Source organism: Mustela nigripes, chromosome 10 (assembly GCF_022355385.1).
Source record: "Mustela nigripes isolate SB6536 chromosome 10, MUSNIG.SB6536, whole genome shotgun sequence".
NCBI lineage: Eukaryota > Metazoa > Chordata > Mammalia > Carnivora > Mustelidae > Mustela > Mustela nigripes.
In genome coordinates this window covers 28,008,963-28,028,120 of record NC_081566.1, presented here as the reverse complement: position 1 = coordinate 28,028,120, position 19,158 = coordinate 28,008,963, and the positions used below count along the sequence as shown (strand labels likewise).

At 41.3% G+C, this 19,158-nt stretch overlaps 1 protein-coding gene and 1 pseudogene across 3 annotated transcripts in view; both read right to left on the bottom strand.

The window, feature by feature from the left end:
* RC3H1 (ring finger and CCCH-type domains 1) overlaps window positions 1–10,468 on the bottom strand; it is a 77,604-nt gene extending 67,136 nt beyond the window's left edge. For 2 of the 3 annotated variants that reach the window (XM_059412870.1, XM_059412872.1), the window contains exon 1: window positions 9,040–9,322. The gene's annotated coding sequence lies outside the window, so the exon portion shown is untranslated. Of the gene's footprint in view, window positions 1–9,039; window positions 9,323–10,400 lie in introns of those variants that run through there. The other variant, XM_059412871.1, reaches the window with a different exon arrangement.
* LOC132025976 (large ribosomal subunit protein uL30-like) overlaps window positions 10,428–19,158 on the bottom strand; it is a 34,609-nt pseudogene continuing 25,878 nt past the window's right edge.

Below are 19,158 nucleotides of genomic sequence, written 5' to 3'. Positions count from 1 at the left end.
GCTCGATCCCAGGACTCCGGGATCATGACCTGAACCGAAGGCAGAGGCTTTAACTCACTGAGCCACCCAGGCAACCCTGGTATCTCATTTCTGACCACTACTTTCAAAAGTACACATACAGGGACATCTGGCTAGCTCACTGTATAGCATATAGCATATGACTCTTAATCTCAGAGTTGTAAGCTCAAGCCCCACACTGGGTGTAGAGTTTACTTAAAAATAAAATCTTAGGAAAAAAAAATATACATACATTTAATCCTAAACTACACAAACTTTATACGCAGCTTCAGTAGCAAAACAATTTCAAATAGTCTAGATGAATATCTTTCTAAAATGATTTTTGTTAAACAGAATTTACGGAGGAAAATTATTTATTGACTGAGTACTATGTATCAGGTACTATACTGAAGATGTATGTTATCTCATTTGAAACTTCAAAATAAATCTTTAAGATTTCATTTATTCATTCATTCATTCGAGAGAGAGAGAGAGCATGCACGCACATGTCCATGCAGATGTGTGTGCTAGCATCAGGGAGGAGCAGAGGGAGGAGCCTGGGGGGGAGGACTCAGGTCTCATGACCTGAGCTAAAATCAAGATTGAGTTGCTTAACTAACTGGCCACCCGGGCACCCCCAAAACAAATCTTTAAAAGGAAAGTATATCTAGGGCGCCTGGGTGGCTCAGTGGGTTAAGCCTCTGCCTTTGGCTCAGGTCATGGTCTCATGGTCCTGGGATTGAGCCCCACATCAGGCTCTCTGCTCAGCAGGGAACCTACTTTACCCCCCCCCCCAGCCCCACCTCTCTGCCTACTTGTGATCTCACTCTCTGTCAAATAAATAAATAAAATCTTAAAAAAAAATAAAGGAAGGTATTATCATTTCTGATTTTAGAGATGAAGAATCATAAAGCTTAAGTGATAAAAGATGGGAACATAGATATCAGACTCCAAAGCCTGTGTTCTAATATACTCTGTACATATTTTTATGACTTCCAAAATTATAAACATAACTGAATTTTCCTACAATGAATTTATCACCAGGAATAGGTTAAAAAAAAAGGAATAAGTTATATAGCATAATAATTAAATGACACACTCAGTCTACTGAGGTGTTGTCCCTGTATTAAATGGCCCCAAGCTAACATGGTTTTTTTTTTTCTGTAAACCCCTCCCCTTCCTGTCCCTTTTTACCTATAGTGCCTCTACTCCCACAGCTAATTTGCACCTTTTAATCTGCTATGGAAGGGGCGCCTGGGTGGCTCAGTGGGTTAAGCCGCTGCCTTCGGCTCAGGTCATGATCTCAGGGTCCTGAGATCGAGTCCCGCATCGGGCTCTCTGCTCAGCAGGAGCCTGCTTCCTTCTCTCTCTCTGCCTGCCTCTCTGCCTACTTGTGATCTGTCTCTGTAAAATAAATAAATAAAATCTTTAAAAAAAAAAAAAAATAATCTGCTATGGAATTAGAGAACAGATAATCAAATTTATTAGAATTATGTACAAACCAAGAGAGCACCTAAATCAGTGCTTTAGTGCAGATGATCTGGTTCATTAATCTTGTAACAAAAGTGTTTTTGTATACTTCTTATTCTAAACTGGGACCTGGAGAGATGAACTACTGCTCTATAATAAAGCTAAGAATCCAATAATCCTACTTCACTCACAAATCTTCCACTAAGCCATATTTTTAAGTATAGATCTCTAAACATCACTTCACTTAAAGATGTTAACGATAAATGTACTGTTTTGTTTTTTTTTAAGAATTTATTTATTTGAAAGAGAGAGACAGCTGGCACACACAGGACGAATATAGGTGGGGAGGGATGAAGTGGGAGGGAGAGGGAGAAAGAATGTGAAGCAAACCCACATGGAGTATGGAACCACACTACGGCTCAATCCCAGGACTGGGAGATCATGACCTGAGCTGTGACCTGAGCCATGATCTGAGCCGAAACCAAGTCTGACGCTTAACTGACTGAGTCACCCAGGCACCCCAATGATTAAATGTATTACTTTAGTATACTAGCTTTCCTATGTTACTATAAAAAATAAATGAGGTATATACAAAAATACAGAAATATTTATAAAGAGTTAATACTTTTCTGAAAAAAGTCCCCCTATTACAGAAAAGTACTTAATTGTAAGTATTTGTAAGTAATTCTTTCTCATCACTTTTTAAGTTGCCCTTTTAACAAAGTTTTCCCTTGAAAAGGGGCTATTACTGAAGTGACTTTTTATATGCCCTTGTCCCAAGATTATGGCCAGAGGATATCAAGAGTAATCTGGAGGTTGCTGAGGGCTTGTTCTAGAGTGTTTTCATGTCTGATGGAGAACTCTTGACATTTGGAAACAACTAAGAAAATATGAATATTTAAAACCACATTTTAAAAAGGGGGAGAGGGAGGGGTGCCTGGTCGGGCAACTGCCTTTGGCTCCGGTCATGATCCTGGAGTCCTGGGATCAAGTCCCACATCAGGCTCTCTGCTCGGCGGGGGTCTGCTTCTCCCTCTCACCCTCCCCTTCTTGTGTGTTCTCTCTCTCTCTCAAATAATAAAATCTTAAAAAAAAAAAAAAAAAAGCGGGGGGGAGAGGGAGATTAATATCAAAATTTAAAATTTTCTGCCTCACTTAGATCTCCTGTAATTCATTACAAATCTTTACTAATAACATGAAACTTGTTTTGCGCCTATCACCATAAATTTAAAGATTTCAATTTAATTGGGGCGGGGAGGGAGTACCATTTTGAATTTAACAAAAGGATAAGAGTATTTCCAAAGCCCAAAACTGAAACTTCAAATTAAGCAATCCTAAATTTACAGAAGTCTGGGGCACTGGGCTGGGTCAGTCAGGAAGAACAGGCAACTCTTGATCTTGGGTGTAAAGATTACTAAAAAGAAAAAAAAAACCACAAAACTTTTTTTTTTTTTTAAATATTCTATTTATTTGACAGACAGAGAGAGAGAAAAAGAGAACAAGCAAGAGGAGAGGCAGGCAGCGGGAGAAGAGGGCTCCCTGATGAGCAAGGACCTGGATGCGGGACTCAATCCCAGAACCCCGGGATGATGACCCGAACTGAAAGCAGACACCTAATCCACTGAGCCACCCAGGTGACCTGAAAAAAATTTTTTTTTTAAAAAGGGTTGTCTGGCTTGCTTGGTGGGTAGAGTGTGTGACTCTTGATCCTGGGATTGTTGAGTCTGAGCCCCATGTTGGGTGTAGAGATTACTTTAAAAATAAATAAAATTTCAGAGGTCAAAGTGCATTACACATTATTCCAGAAAAGAAAGCTTAATAATTTTCCCCCTCAATCCATCAACTAAACCAAGCAAAAAAAGCTACAGATCAATTGGTTCTGTAACAGTGTCATGTTTTTGGAAGGAGTCAGGTAGAGCCAAAACCTAGGTTTTTAATACTTATTCAACATGTGATTAAAAGCAGAGTGTCAGGTAAATTACAGCTCCGAATATTCTCAAAGATTAGCTGAGTAAAATAATTACAAAGTCAGATTCATAAAGATCAAGGAATTTCAACCTAACGATCATTTTCCGATATAATCTAAAGAAAAGGGAGGGGGGAGGAAAAAACAAGAGAGAGAGAAACCAAAAGGCAAACAAGTTGTAGAGCGCAAACTAAGTCCGTCTTAGCTGCTCCTATCTGTATAGAACATCATAATTTAGTTAATTCTCATAACCCAATAAGGAAATACAAATGAGTCTGAGAATTTGAGTAGAACTCCTTTGGAATCATCAAAATTAAAACTGCAAAGAAAACTTTCAACTTTTCTTCCATAAAGAGTCCCTGGCAGTCTGCCTACTGTACTCAAGAAAAGCATGCAAAGAATGGGGTGGTTTTTGATTCCTAACAATCATATCCTGAAGTTTTTTTCCTACAATTTCAACTATACATAATACTGCTTCTTAATCTTGACTCAATATAAATTTATGTTAATTCCACAGAGACAGAAAGTAGAATGGTCCTTGCTAAGGACGAGGGGGAGAGGTGAAAGGGGGTAAAGAGTTTCCTTTGGGGGTGATCAAAGGGTTTTGGAATTAAGACAGTGGTGGCTGCACAACATTGTGACTATATTGCTACTGAACTGCTTACTTTAAAATTACTAGTTTTATGTTAAATGACCTGAACCTTAATTAAAAAGTTGTTTATGTCAAGATAGATATATATATAATGTATATAAAATATACATATAATACATATGTATACAATGGCCTCTTTAGAGTTCTTCTTCAAAAACACTGCCACCATGTTCAAATGCTATTTAGATCTTGGGAGATTTCTAGATGCATTACAAGTTAAATTATTTCCATATACTCACAGTAATAATCAGTGTGATGAGTACTAACGTCAGTGCTAAAATGCTTAACATCAAAATATTGCTGACATAAGACATAGATTTGTTAATAATATCAAAGAAAAACATAGATGAACCTTAAAATATTCACTCCTCTACCGCAGGTCACAATTTCAGTCAGCTCAACTGTGCACGAAAGGTCAACTAAAATTTTTTACTAAAATTCTTTTCCCAGGGGCTCCTGGGTGGCTCAGTGGGCCAAAGCCTTTGCCTTTAGCTCAGGTCATGGTCCCAGGGTCCTGAGATGGAGCCCAGCATCAGGCTCCCTGCTAAGCAGGGAGCCTGCTTCCTCCTCTCTCTGCCTACTTGCGATCTCTGTCAAATAAAATCTTAAAAAAAAAAAAAAAATCCTTTTCCCAAACCTCAACCAATTAGGAAAACACTGTGAACTAATATGAAGTGCCTAAATTACATAAAGGGTAAACAAGAATATTATGTAAGAAGTGAACAGGCACAAGTTTGACCAATAACAGCTATAAATAAATATGTTAAAGTTGTATGTCCTGGGGATATAAGGCAACATTATTTAGGATTAGTAAACTGCTCACTTAAAAATACACAGAATCTAAGAAACGTTGGAATAAGAAAAATTCCTTTGTATTACGCCAGACAAAATCATTCTTAGGGCGTAACAACCTCTATGGCTAGTCCAAATCCAGCCTAGACTCCAGGATTAAACAAGAGAACAAGGTCTTCAAAAACGTCCAAAAACGTCCTACAAAAACAGGCTGATTTTGAAATCTACTGTGACTGTTTTGATGCAGGCCAATGTGAGAATTTAAATACATCTGAATCTAACCCCAAAGAATATCTGAACTCCTGAGCATTGACAGGGCCAAAGCTAAAGCAGGTCAGTATACCCTGCCAAAGAACATCTTGCTCCGAGGTATCCACCAAACAAGGATCATTTATCAGTGTATTCTTCACTGTATTGAGTGCCAACCACTCTCAAGATATATCCAAGAGTAGACTGCCTAGCCTCCCAGAGAATTCCATTTTCAACCCCGAGATCTAGAGACGAAAAAATGGTGCAGAACTCTAAATGGTTTATGGCCTTAAAAAATTATAAATGGAGAATTTCAAATGTTAGCTGACCCAACTTGAGCATTCCTGAATGTTACTAAAAGCATTTTTAAATTTCCATGAAGTATTTCACAGGCACAATTTAGCAACTGTTTACATAGCAAATTACAGCCATGAAACGATTACAGTAATATAACAAATCTGTCCTATGTAAATGGTATGAGTTTCTAGATCAACCACATTTAAATTTACTAAAAGCAAAAATAAGTGTTTCATTTGTAATTCACATGAATAAATACTTTCTCAAACTTAGAAGTGAGTATTTGGCAGTGTATAAATAATGTTAATAGAAAGATATTAGGGCTAAAGGCAAGTACAGCATTACAAAGCACAGCTGCTGATCAAAACAAGGAAATCGGTCAACATAGGAAAGGCTTCAAAGTTAAACCTTGAGACACATGGTGGCAGTAGTAAAGCATCTAATTTGTCCACAAGACCTGGGTTTGAGTAAGCTCTTTTACCTATTAATTATGTGGCCTTTTTGCTAGTGACATAGCTTCTCCTAGCCTCAGATTCTTCATATATAAAGTGAGAACAATACCACCAATATTATAGCCTAAATAGGAGAATTAAATGTGAATGTTTTTACTCATTCAACAAAGATGCTTTGAAAAATTATAAAATTTTTAGGTAGAAAAAACTCAAATTCTTCAAATTAATCATATATATTAACTTTTAATATTACCAAGAAAATGCAAATCTTGTTCTTAAGCTATGATTCCAAAATCTCACAAGGAAATTCTTAAATATTACTTGAGAAACTGAAATTATCAGAATAAACACTGATAAAATATGATGATACAGGGATATCTTAAAAGAGTTTTGACACCTATTAAAACCAGAAGTCTCTAAAAGGTTTTTCAACATTAAACAGAAATAGGGACCCAGACCCAAACCATAAATTGTTAACACCCAATTTCAAATACAAAACCTTAACATTTAAAAATCTTTTGTTTGGGGACCCCTGGGTGGCCCAATTGACTACCTGTCTGCCTTTGGCTCATCCCTATCCCAGTGTCCTAAGATCACCTCCCCATATCAGACTCCCTGCTCAGCCAGGAGTCTGCATCTCTCTCTGCCGGCCTGTCCCCACAAGGCTCGTGTGCGCTCCCAATCTCTCTCTCTCACTCTCTGACAAATAAAAATGTTTAAAAAAAAAAAAATCTTGGGGCGCCTGGGTGGCTCAGAGGGTTAAAGCCTCTGCCTTCGGCTCAGATCATGATCCCAGGGTCCTGGCATGGGGCTCTCTCCTTGGTGGGGAGCCTGCTTCCTCCTCTCTCTCTCTCTCTCTCTGCCTGCCTCTCTGCCTACTTGTGATCTCTCTTTGTCAAATAAATAAATAAAATCTTTTAAAAAAAATCTCTTTTGTTTTCAGGGAAATGTTATTAAGTATGAGGCAAATTAGTCCTTCATACAACAAGAAGAGAGTTTTTTTTTTTTTTCATAACAAAGCAAACTAACCACTTAAAATTCTCAAACTTGTACATTCTAATGGGTTTAGGGTCACACATAAATATAAGCATCATTACAAGCTAGACTTTACGTGCACTTTGTGCTGACCCAAGAAAATTAAGCGTTAAAAAAATTATGGGTTTCTTGGGGTGCCTGGGTGGCTCAGTGGGTTAAGCCTCTGCCTTCAGCTCAGGTCATGATCTCAGTGTTCTGGGATCGAGTCCCACATCGGACTCTGCTTGCTAGGGAGCCTGCTTCCTCCTCTCTCTCTCTCTCTGCTTGCCTCTCTGCCTACTTGTGATCTCTCTCTCTGTCAAATAAATAAATAAATAAATAATCTTTAAAAAAAAATTTATGGGTTTCAGCACTTCAAAAAAGAAGTGTCCTTTCTGAAACTTACTCCCTGAAAATTCACATTTGCTGAAGCCATGTTAAAGTCGTTCTTTCCCCATCACTTTAAAGTCAAAACATCTACATTATTTGTGCTAGGCATAAAATGAAAGTTATTTGTATTTTTCCACTTTATTTCAAACCTAAACAACAATAAGATACTTCAACCTCCATTTTTGTTCAAGTGCTAATGTATTTACTGTCAATTCTTCTGAAAGAATTAAGGACTAGCTCCACTCATTAAATTTCACATAACCTAAAAATGCTTTGAATTACAACACAGACAATTCTAAGCAGAAATTTACCCTAAAAATGGATGAAAGATATTAACTGGCATCTTCAATCTTCCTTTTAAGAACACAAACTAGGTGGACCTCGCAACTGAACATTAAATAGTAGAAAGCCATCTTCCTGGATGCATCCAAACACTTTTAATATAAATTTCTGCACACCTGGGTAGAAACTGGAATAGAAATAACTTGAATCACCTCACCCCAACCCCCCCGCCCCCACCTGGAAATGCACGAGGTAGATGTCTCGAAAAATTAAATTTAGGAGTAGTCGCAGTTAACTGTTGAAGTTACAGGCACCACTGCCGGAGGGCAAATGCAATAAAGAGCTGCTCCTCCGAAAGCCTAAAAACCCTCAAAAGAGAACAGTTGTTTGTAGTTTTTGAAAGTTACAAAAAAGTTTTGAAATCTTACTAAAATCTGCGTTAGAAATCACATCTCAAACTCAAAGGAAAGGTTAAGTCTTAGAACAAATTACTGAAAGGCAAAAATTAGAACAGGAGGCAAGACACAAGAAGTTCTAGCCCGGAGAAGAACCAATTCTCTCCTGAAGAAATGCTTCATTGGGTCCATTCTGGGCTAACGTTGTTGTTTCTTATGCGGCAAAACGGTTCGTTTGAAGAAAAGTTCTATTCAAACATTACCATTTGTCTCCGCGTTGCCAGTTAGTGGCTTTGTTTCCAGTTTCATGGACTATTCTGGGATGTCAAGAGTTATATTATTACTGCTCCACAAGAGCCCTTGTTTCACTCTCACCCGGGACGTGGTCGTAACTGCTGTTTAGAGGGAACCGATGCCAAGAGATGTTTTAAGAACATCCCTCGGCCCTCCATCCCTCCCCAGCCCTTATCGATAATCGCGTTTTACCTCGCATGTTTCTTGCTGTTGCACGTAAAATTTTTTAAAAAAGACACCCGCATACACGACTGACACCGTGAAACCCACAGGGTAGAGGGAGGGGAGCGCGCAAGGGGTCAGCGAAGGGAGCAGCCCCGAGTGCAGGGAGGCGGAGGCGGTGCCAGTTTACAGACGCCTTCACCTCCCCACCCCCACAGACCGGGGGGGTCCAAAAAGCATTTCCTGCGCGCACTCTCCGCCCGCCGAGGCCCTCGGGGTAACCGCCGAGCTGGGCGCCTTTTGGCCCCCTCCCTCCGGCCGAAGTCTCCCGCGCCCTCCCCTCGGCCGGGGCGGCGTCCGCACCTCCCCACGGCCTACCCACCCGGCGAGGCCCTCGCGGCCGCGCTCGGAGGCCTGAGGCCTAAGGACGCCGGGCGCTGACAAGCCCCGCCGCTGCCGGCAGGGCCGAGGCCGGGGGGTGGGGTGGGGAGGCGGCGGCCGCTACGGCCGAGGGGCGGAGGGCGGGCGAGGACGGCCTCTCCCCCGCCGCGGCTGCCTATTGTTCCCGACGGAGGCCGGGCGGCTGCCCCGCGCTCCCCTCGCCGCCGCCGCCCGCCGCTCGCTCACCGCGCTGGTCCGAGCAGCAGCTCCTCTCAGCTCCGAGTCCCCGCGGCCGTTGCCACTGCCGCGGCAGCCGTCGCCGCCGCCGCCGCCACCGTCGACTCTGACTCTGTCCCAGGCCGCCGGGCCACGGCCGCCGTCGCCACCGCCAGCGCCGCCTCCAGCCTCCCACCTGCTGCTGCTGAGGCTGCTCCTGCAGCAGGGGCCATCTTGTTGGTCGGCCTCCTCTTCCTCCTCCTCCTCCTCCGCCCCGTCGCTCGTTGTCCTCGTCCCCTTCCTCTTCCTCGGGCTCCGGGCAGCCCCGGAGACTGGGGCGGGGACGAGGGCGAGGCCCCTCCTTCGGGGGGCGGGGCGCGCGGAGGGGAGGGACGGAGGGAGGGAAGGAGGGGATGGGAGGGGCGGGCGCGGGTGGAAAGCTCTGAGTCACCCGCAGCCAACGCCCGGGAGGGAGGCCCGCGACGCTCCCCGCCAACCCCCGGGGCGCACCCACACCCGGAGCCGCCGAACTGGTCCCGCGGTCCGCCGGCCCTCCCCCACCAGCGCCTCTGCGCCCAGCGGCGAGCGGCCAGACAGACGGCGAGGGAGGATTGGGAAATTTCTGACGTTTCCATCGAACCCCGCACTCGCTCGTCCCTAGGCTTTCTCAGCTCCCGTCCCTCTACTCCGGTTCCTTTTCACATTCCCCCCTCCCCCAGCCTCCCCCGAAAGAATTTGTTCTTATCTCGCGTCGTCCGCATTCTGGGTCCCACCAGGTTGGCCCTGGACACCGCTCTTACCGACTCCCAAAGAGAGTTCAGCTTCCCCGCGCGGCGAGACCGCCCGAGGGCCTGGACACTCACTGCCCCCAAATGTCTCCTCAGGCCCAAGGGAACGCTGAGAGCTGTCTGGGCCGGGGGGGGGGGGGGGGGTGGACGGAAAGATTCGGCCCGTGGAAGAGTTCCTGGATCTCAAAGCTAACCTTGCGATGACAAAGTTTCTTCTCCCTTCTGGAAAAGAAGCCATTTTGATTTGGGGAAGCGGGAGACCCCTTCAGACAAGCGCGCTTCACCAAACCCGTGCTTTGAAGGGAGAGAAACGGAATTCCTCTCGTATCACACAGTCCTAATTTCAAGATAAACCGTCCAGAGTAGAGGAGTCTTCACATAAACACCCAGTTAGTACTCCTGCATTTACCCCCCCCCCCCCTTTTCTTTTTTGCTTCAGGTCTTGGCCAAGAGAGCAGATACGCTTTCTGGTCCTTTCTCCACGGCAGACCTCACCAAGACCAAGAACAGTCCTTTATGTAGAGAAGCTCCTGCCTTTAAGTCCATAAATTCGATCGTTATAACAGTGTTTTTTATATTATTTGTAAAATACAGATCACACACCTTCCTAAACTCTGGGCGCCGGTCTTTTTAGTCGCTGTCACCCTCAGATTTCAGCTTCTTTTTAGAAGACCTATTGGTGCCCTCGTGTTGATTGGCGTTAACTCCCTTTGAAGTGGGCCGAATCTGTAACCTTCCCTCAACCTTCTGAGTAGTAACCGCAATCCTACAACTAACTTCTGGCTATCACAGAAGGATTAGGTTAGTGTACGCTAATCTAAAGGATATCTATTTCTAGGATAGCCTTTTCTTCCCCAATGAGGCAGACCTCATTCCCCTGCTAGGAAAAACATTAATCTGCTCCTCCGGTTTTTCCTCCTCCTCCCTTCTTATCCCTCCTAGGGAACCTTCCACAACAGAAGGTTTTAGCGGCTGTTGCTAGGCAAACATGCCAACTTCCCTGTTTAGGTGAAGCAAATAACCCAACTTCCATTACAAGCAACCTAGATAATATAATTTAAGAATAGTTGTACCTCAGTGGTAAATCCCTCTCAAGGTTCTCTTATAAAATAGGATGCGAAAGTTAAATTTATTTTTATTTCATCAATATTTCAGTTAAATACAGGTTTAAAGCCAAGGGGCTTCCCAGAATTCACTTTAATAATATAATTAAACAGAAACACATTTGGCAGAAAAAGGAGAAAAGCAGCTTTGAAAATTACTTCGGTGTTTACAATAAAAGCTAATCTATGAGAAACGTTTATATGCTTTGAACTCTCCACTTAGGGTAAATGTATAAATTACAGAGAATAATTTGTTCCTTGAGACTGTGCCTATTTAGAAGAAAGGTAATACGGTTATTTGGCAAGAAAAAAAATAAAGATTCTGGATTTTATTCCCAAATTAATAACACAGTAAGAATTTTAGCTAGTGAGCTAAGACCTCCCCCCCACCACCAATTTTGCTGTTTAAGATTTTTGCTTTTCAGTGTGTTGAGAGGTAATATAAATAAGATTTTAAAAGTTATGTTGAGGGGCGCCTGGGTGGCTCAGTGGGTTGAAGCCTCTGCCTTTGGCTCAGGTCATCATCTCAGGGTCTTGGGATAGAGCCCAGCATTGGGCTCTCCGCTCAGCGGGGATCCTGCTTCCCTTCCCCCTCTCTCTGCCTGCCTCGCTGCCTACTTGTGATCTCTGTCAAATAAATAAATAAACCTTTAAATAATTTTTTAAAATAAAAAGTTATGTTGAAATTTATGTATACACACACACATATATGTCTTTAAAGTTTCAAACACTTAAAATTGTATAATTTGTTTTAATCCAGCTATTTGTATTAATCCAGTGAAATAGTGTTTGAGAACTTTCCTGAGCTAAGACACTACATCAAGAGTGTATTACTAAAGACAAACAACTTAGATGTTTTATAGTCATTTGTGCTTAGAAATCACCACTGTGTAGCTTTAACACAACTTAAGCAATTTAATTTTATTTTGTATTTTATTATACAATTCTGTTTTAGAATGCCTAGAAATTTAGATGCTGCCCTGGCCTCCATCCTTGGTATACTATGAAAATTAAATGAGTCATTTCATGTAAAGGACTTCAAACAGTTCACATAGTAAGTACTCAAATGATTTTTAAAAATTCCTTTTATGTTTATGTCATTATAGTCTTTAGTTTTTCATCAGTCAAATGAGGGTAACAAGTCATCAAATACATTTTGCTCTTAGCATGAACTGTAAACAAAATTAATGCTAATTTTTATTTTTTTTAAGGTTTTATTTATTTATTTGATAGAGAGAGAGTGCGCATGCACAAGCAGGAGGGAGAGGGAAAAACAGACTCCCTACTGAGCAGGGAGCCCAAAGAGGAACTTGATCCTAGGACCCTGGGATCATGACCTGAGCTAAAGGCAGGTACTCAACTGACTGAGCCACTCAGGCACCTCAATGCTAGTTTTTAGATAACAAATCAATTAAAATAATGCCTTATGAATTTTTTCAATGTATTTTCCGATATGCCTGTCCTCTATTGTTCTTCCTTTGATTTTTGTCTTTTTTTTTTTGAGACAAATTATGCAGTATGATTAAGCTAGCACATGCTTAAATAAAACTCTGGGATGTGTTATTGTCAACCTAAGGCTTTGTTTATTTTAAAACTAGAAAAGATTTTTAGATACAAACCAACTTATAGGAAAGAGAGACAAAGAACGTTTGGATAGATCAAATATCTACCCAATGCCTTCTTTATAGATAAATATTATAGTATTGAGGAGGGGGTTAGAGAGCGAGAAGGGCTATTCCATCCTACAAAGATGAATAAGTCATGTGTCCCCACTTTAAAGAATTTCGAAAATCTAGTAAGAGCAATACAATAAAATACACGTATAAGCAACAAGAATATAAAATAAACTGGGTCATAATTACATAGAAAGTATAAAGTTCTATGAAAGTTAAAAGAAAGAATTAGTAGGAATCATCACTCTAATGTCACAGAAACTACCTTTTGACAGGTAAAAATAACTATGTATGATATTAGATGTGTACCCAGAGCCATAGAAATATAATAGCTATCAGTTCAGGGCAGGATGTGGATGAAGGATAAAGAATAGGAAACACAAATGTCTGTGAATGGAGTTTAGATTAACTAAAAAACCTGGTTAATGTACTGCTAGAAGTCGAGACCTCTCCAATGTAAATGATTTATGTAGGGAGAGGGGGTGACATCCTCAAACACAGACACATGCACAAAATAACACTAGAGCTGAGTCACCTGGATTTTCCGGAGTGCTTTAGGTAAAGTAAGGATGGGAGTCCGAGTGAGTCCTCTTCATTCTCCCCACCCACACCTCCCTCATACATAGATTCTCCATAACCTACCCTTTCCCCAAGTCAACAATCCTATCACCACTATTCATTAAGATAAATCTCTTAGAAAATAAATGAAGAGGAAGACATTCCAGGCAATTACACTAAGGAAATATGAAGAAACCAATAGTTTCTGACCTACCCTTCACCTTTAGAGATCAGTCCCAAAGCAGGCCCAAGTCAGCATCTGCAAACTAGGCCCCAGGGGTTGCCCTAGATGTAGGGTAATGATCCAAAGTAATCACGGCAGATGTAGCCCAAGCCAGTTCTGGGGTTTGTGGAGATCGGTCTTTGTAGGTTTGATCCATAAAGAATTAAATAAACTGATGTTTCTGAGTCCCTCCTGAAATGGCTTCTGAACCTGTCAGCAAGCCCTCTTGCTCAACCTTAGATCCAAACAGTTAAAACCAGAAGCCGAGGGGCGCCTGGGTGGCTCAGTGGGTTAAAGCCTCTGCCTTCGGCTCAGGTCATGATCCCAGGGTCCTGGAATCAAGCCCCACATCGGGCTCTCTGCTCGGCTGGGAGCCTGCTTCCTCCTCTCTCTCTGCCTGCTTCCCTGCCTACTTGTGATCTCCATCTGTCGAATAAATAAATAAAATCTTTAAAAAAAACAAAAACAAAAAAAACAGAAGCCGACCAGACAGCTTAAGTCGTGCTCTAACTAAAACCCCTTATGGTTATTTCTTATCACACTTTCTGGAGGCATTGATGAAGGCATTTTACAAGGACCCAGAACATCTCACCCATCCAACCAGAAAAGCCATGATGGCAATGGGAATGCCTAGAAGACCATGCCCCACATATGCCCTCATACCCCCTTCCCTGCCCATGATCCATGGGCTGAAGACACACTGAACCCCACCAGTGACCACATGCTCTCTGCCTGCTTTCTCGCACCCACTCCTCTGAACTTCTCTTTGTCAAACTCCAGATGTCCATCTTGCTGGAGGTCAGTTGTCCAGACTTAAGCCATATCCCCAGGCTGCCCACACCCATATAAATTTATCTCTTCCTCTTTTCAAGACTCTAATCTCTTGACTTACTGGCTTCTCTTGAGACAAGTTTATCGGAGTTTGTTTGGCAACATTGTTGGCAAACCCAGCCAGGACCTGTGCTTTCAATTTATCTCCCCTTGGGATTTTCCAGGATGGAGCAGTTCGGACCTGAAGTGCGCCGGGGGCTCACCAGTTTGTTTCCCGAGTTAGTGGCTATGATAGATCTTTAGAAAACAAATTGGTCTTCATGAAGGCTTCATGAAAGACTTCACCCCAACACTGAGCATCTCTGAACTTCAGCTCACCTTTAGTGATTTATTCTGGGGTGAAAGTAGACAGAACACCTCTATGAAAGAAACATCAGACTACGTTCAGGCAAGAGGTAGTTTAAACAGGGTCAAGAGAAAGCAGCTTCACTTTTCACTTAGTGAAATTTATTGAAGTTTTGTTGAATTTCATTATGGTACTAGCTTCCTAGGACTGTTGTAATAAATATCACAGACTCGTGGCTTAAACAACAGAAATTTTCTCATAATCCTAGAGGCTGGATGTCCAAGATCAAGGTATTAGAGGATTTGGTCTCTTCCAAGGACTCTCTCTTTTGCTTACAGCTGGCCATATTGTGTTCATTCTGTGTCTGTCTGTATCTCAATCTCTTCTTATAAGGATACAAGGCATATTGGATTAAGGCTTACCCATAAGATCTGATTTTACTTTAATTACCTCTTTATGGGTCCTGTCTCCAAATACAGTCACATTCTAAGGTACTAGGGATTAGAACTGTAACATGAATTTAGGGGTAAGGGACACAAATCAGCCCATAACAATAATAAATGCCCACTTTAAGAATATAATAATTATTAATAAAAGTCACCCTTATGAATGCACAATTTCAGATTTATTCAGTAAGCCTGAAGGTTTTCTTTTTTTTTTAAGATTTTAAAAATTTATTTATTTGATATGGAGTCGGTGAGAGAGGGAATAAAAGCAGGGGGAGTGGGAGAGGGAGAAGCAGGCTCCTGGCTGAGCAGGGAGCTGGATGTGGGGTTGGATCCCAGGACTCTGAGATCATGAACTGACCCAAACGCAGATGCTTAATGACTAAGCCACCCAAGTGCTCCATTCTTTTTTTTTTTCTTTTTAAGATTTTATTTATTTATTTGAGAGAGACACAGAGAGAGAGAGAAACAGACTCCCTGCTGAGCAGGAAGCACATTGCAGGGCTCAATCCCAAAACTCTGCGATCACAGCCTAAGCCGAAAGCAGATGCTTCACCAACTGAGCCATTCAGGTGCCCTGAGCCTGAAGCTTTTCTAATTACTCTTTAAATAAAATATCAATGCTCTTTCAGTATAAGTTAGCAACAACAAATAGGATACTGAAATTTTAAAAAGCTGATTACCAAAATTATCTGAGCCATACCACAATAAGAGTTAACGGAAAACAGAACTAAAATTCTAGTCTATTCAGATAGAACTTGAATAGACTCAAGAATAATACAAAAGGATTTATAGAGCTCATGATTTGACCCTCATTTAGAATTCTGTCTAAATAAGCAACTATAAATATATTGAGGTCAAATACATTTTGTAACCAAATGATATCCTCTAGCACAAATATATGTTCAATATGTCTCCGCATGTCAAGACTAGTTAAAAGACTAGTTAAAAGAAGTTGGACATTCATGTGTAAATCCTTCCTTTAAGCAAGATGGGGAGGAACTTTCTTTTGCTCCCTGCCTTACTTTCTAGGATCTGGACTCAGGGGAAGTCTTTAGAGTTCCTTATGATGTTCCAAGAGATTAGGGATTAAAGATGAGCTTGGGTTGGGACACCTGGCTGGCTCAGTAGGTGGATTCTCTCCTGCTCCCCTGTGCTTGCACGCTCGCTCTCTCTCTTTCTTTCTCAAACAAATAAATAAAATCTTTAAAAAATAAATATTGAAAAGAAAAAAAAATCTTTAAAAATAAATACATACTGATTCACATACATACCTGTACACCTAAATATGAGCTCTGCCACTTGGGGCAGATCATGAACCAGATTGGAAGCTGTCCCTATGGTGGATACTTCACTGAAGATGAATATTCAGTCTGTGTTGCATTAGGCCCATGATTCTCAGTTTCATCGTGAACTTTTAAAAACTTTATATCTCCAGCTCTATCCCTAGAGATTTTGATTTGAGGTCTTATTGTGGGGCCAGGGAGCTTTCATTTTTTGAATTTGACAGGTGATCCTATCCTATTGTCTGAGGTGAGGACCACTGATATGTATCAGGGGTCGGGTCAGCAAGCTTTTTTGGTAAATAGCCAGATGGTGAATATTTTTGGTTTTGCAGGCCATACAGTCTCTGCCACAATTACTCAGCTCTGTCATTGTAGCAGGAAAGCAGCCCCAGACAAAATGTAAATAAATGAGCATGCCTGTCTTCCAATAAAACTTAAGGTACAAAAACAGACAAAAAGAGGTGGTGGGCTGGATTTGGACCCCAGACTGTTGTTTCCAACCCTGTCTTATATGAAGAGTGGTTTTACTTGCCAAAATCAGGGAAAGTATTTTTCTTATGTTCAACAGCATCATTAAAAGCCTTACATGCAATGACCAATGTTTGGTGTTACACACGATTAACTAAACAGACAGAACTCCTGCCTTTCAAGGAATTATTTTCTAAAACAACAATAGCACAGATATACTGTTTATAAGGAATCACATATGACTAATTGTCATATAAATAGATGACAATATGAGACTAAACGTGAAACTGAGTTCAGAGGTGGGCAAATTTTCTCGATTTATGAATATCAGATTAAGTAAAAGGAACATTCAGTAACCAATGTAAGGAGGAGAGCAATACCCCAAACTAGCTCCCCTCTTTGAGCAGGAGGCAATCAGAGAGCATACTTTCAGAGGAGTCCTGTGGGGTACCTGGCTGGCTCAGTCAGTGGAGCATGTGATCTTGTTCTTGGGGTCATGAGTTTGAGCCCCACGTTGGGTGGAGAGATTACTTGGGAGAAAAAGAAAGAAGAAGGGTCTTTTAAATAAGACGTCATGGCTCTCTGTATGGACAAATTTGCCCTCTCTCCATTGTAACTTCTTCATCAAACACATTATCAGGGCGCCTAGGTGGCTCAATCTGCCTTTGGCTCAGTTCATAATCCCGAGGTCATGGGATCAAGTGCTGCATCAGGCTCCTTGCTCAGCCAAGAGCCTGGTTCTCCCTCTCCCTCTGCTGCTCACTCCCCCTGTTTGTGGTCTCTCGCTCAGATCTTAAACACACACACACACACACACACACACACATTATTGTCAGATTTATCCTCTGAGGTAAGTAGGGGCTGTGTTATGGTTGCAGTTTAATGAAACATGACTACTTCCTTTATATAACCTGGAACAAAGAAAAATGTTTCCCTTTCTCAATAGAAATAGTAAATTAGAAAAAAAGAAATCCGTGGATCAATTTGTGTGTTGGTGTGTTTAAAATAAGTGATTGATAATTTAGTGACCTCCTGCCTACATTTGTAGAAATGGTAGAATAATAGTTGTTGGTTAGGGCAACATTCTCCTACATCTCCTTGTGTTTCCAAAAGATGGACGTACATAATGAGTTACTTAGAATTTTATGGCTTTCCAATATCTTACCTCCCTTCCTTACACTGCTTGGGAATTTTCCATTTGGGAATTTTTGTGGGTAGCAGGGTCTCTTCTCCTACTACAGGGGCCAGAAAGTCCAGATACTTGCTTGCCTTCTGCCCTTCCACATGGTCTCCCCTACCCTACCCCACCCCTGTATTCATCCTAGAAGAAGGGAACGTGACCCAAGCTTGGTAGACTGGATGCTCTTACTTGGGACTTTGAATCAGGACTGAGTTACACAGACTAAGCAGAATTCATCCCCCTCGTGCCTATGACACCCAGAGTCTGGTGACACAATGGCAGCAATCTCTGGGGTGGTATCCAGCATTTATTTGCAATGGCAGTGATGCCCTAACCAGGCAATTTCAGAACTGACTCTAGATGTGGTTCTGGCTATCTAGCTTCACTCAATCCCCTTCCTTACCATCAAAACCATGAACTACTCAACGTTCCTCCAGAAAATTCCTTTTCTACTTATGTTAGCCACTGAGATGGTTTAACATATAAAGGAATGGTACAGAAATAAAAAGATTGCAGAAATAATCCATTTTCTCATTTCTCATATAATTTCCCTTTACTCAGTTTAATGGAAGTTGTCCATATATGGGTTTTTTAAATTTTGTTTTGGGGGCCCTGATTTTTTTAATTTTGATTTTTTAATTTAATTTTAATTTTTTAAATTTTGTTTTGGCCCTGATTTTTATTACTGTAGTCATTCAAGCTTCAGAATTTAAGAGTACATCTGGATGTATTTCAGTTAAACTTAAGTGAGGCTGTCCTAAATTACACGTTCCCTTCAGTTATTCAGCTCATTGATTATACACAAATAATAAACACTCCTTTCAAGATTTTTTTCAAGTGACATTTTAACTCACTCTGCCAAGAATATTGAGTGTTTACATTAAAAATAATATTGCCCACATTTCTCAAGGGAAAATACTCCATATAATTCTCTCTTGAATAAAAATTTTTATGAATGCAAAGTGCTTTTAATTTTTTTCTTGAACTCCTTCTGCTCACAAGAATTGTCGCAATCAAGTATTTCGTTTGGGGCAATCAAAGCCCTCTTTGCTAAAATTACATGGAACAAGGCTTCTTTTTTCCATTTTTGCAAAAATATTTCCACAACCACAATTGAAGTGCTCCTTTGTGGTTCTTTTCTGGAAAGACTTATAACCTTGTTTCTGCAACATCTAATTGAGACCCCGATGTCTCAATGATATGGAAGTGGATATGGAAGTCACAGAATGAAATTAATTTGCACCCACTTTATCACAGAATGATATGGAAGTCACAGAATGAAATTAATTTGCACCCACTTTATCACA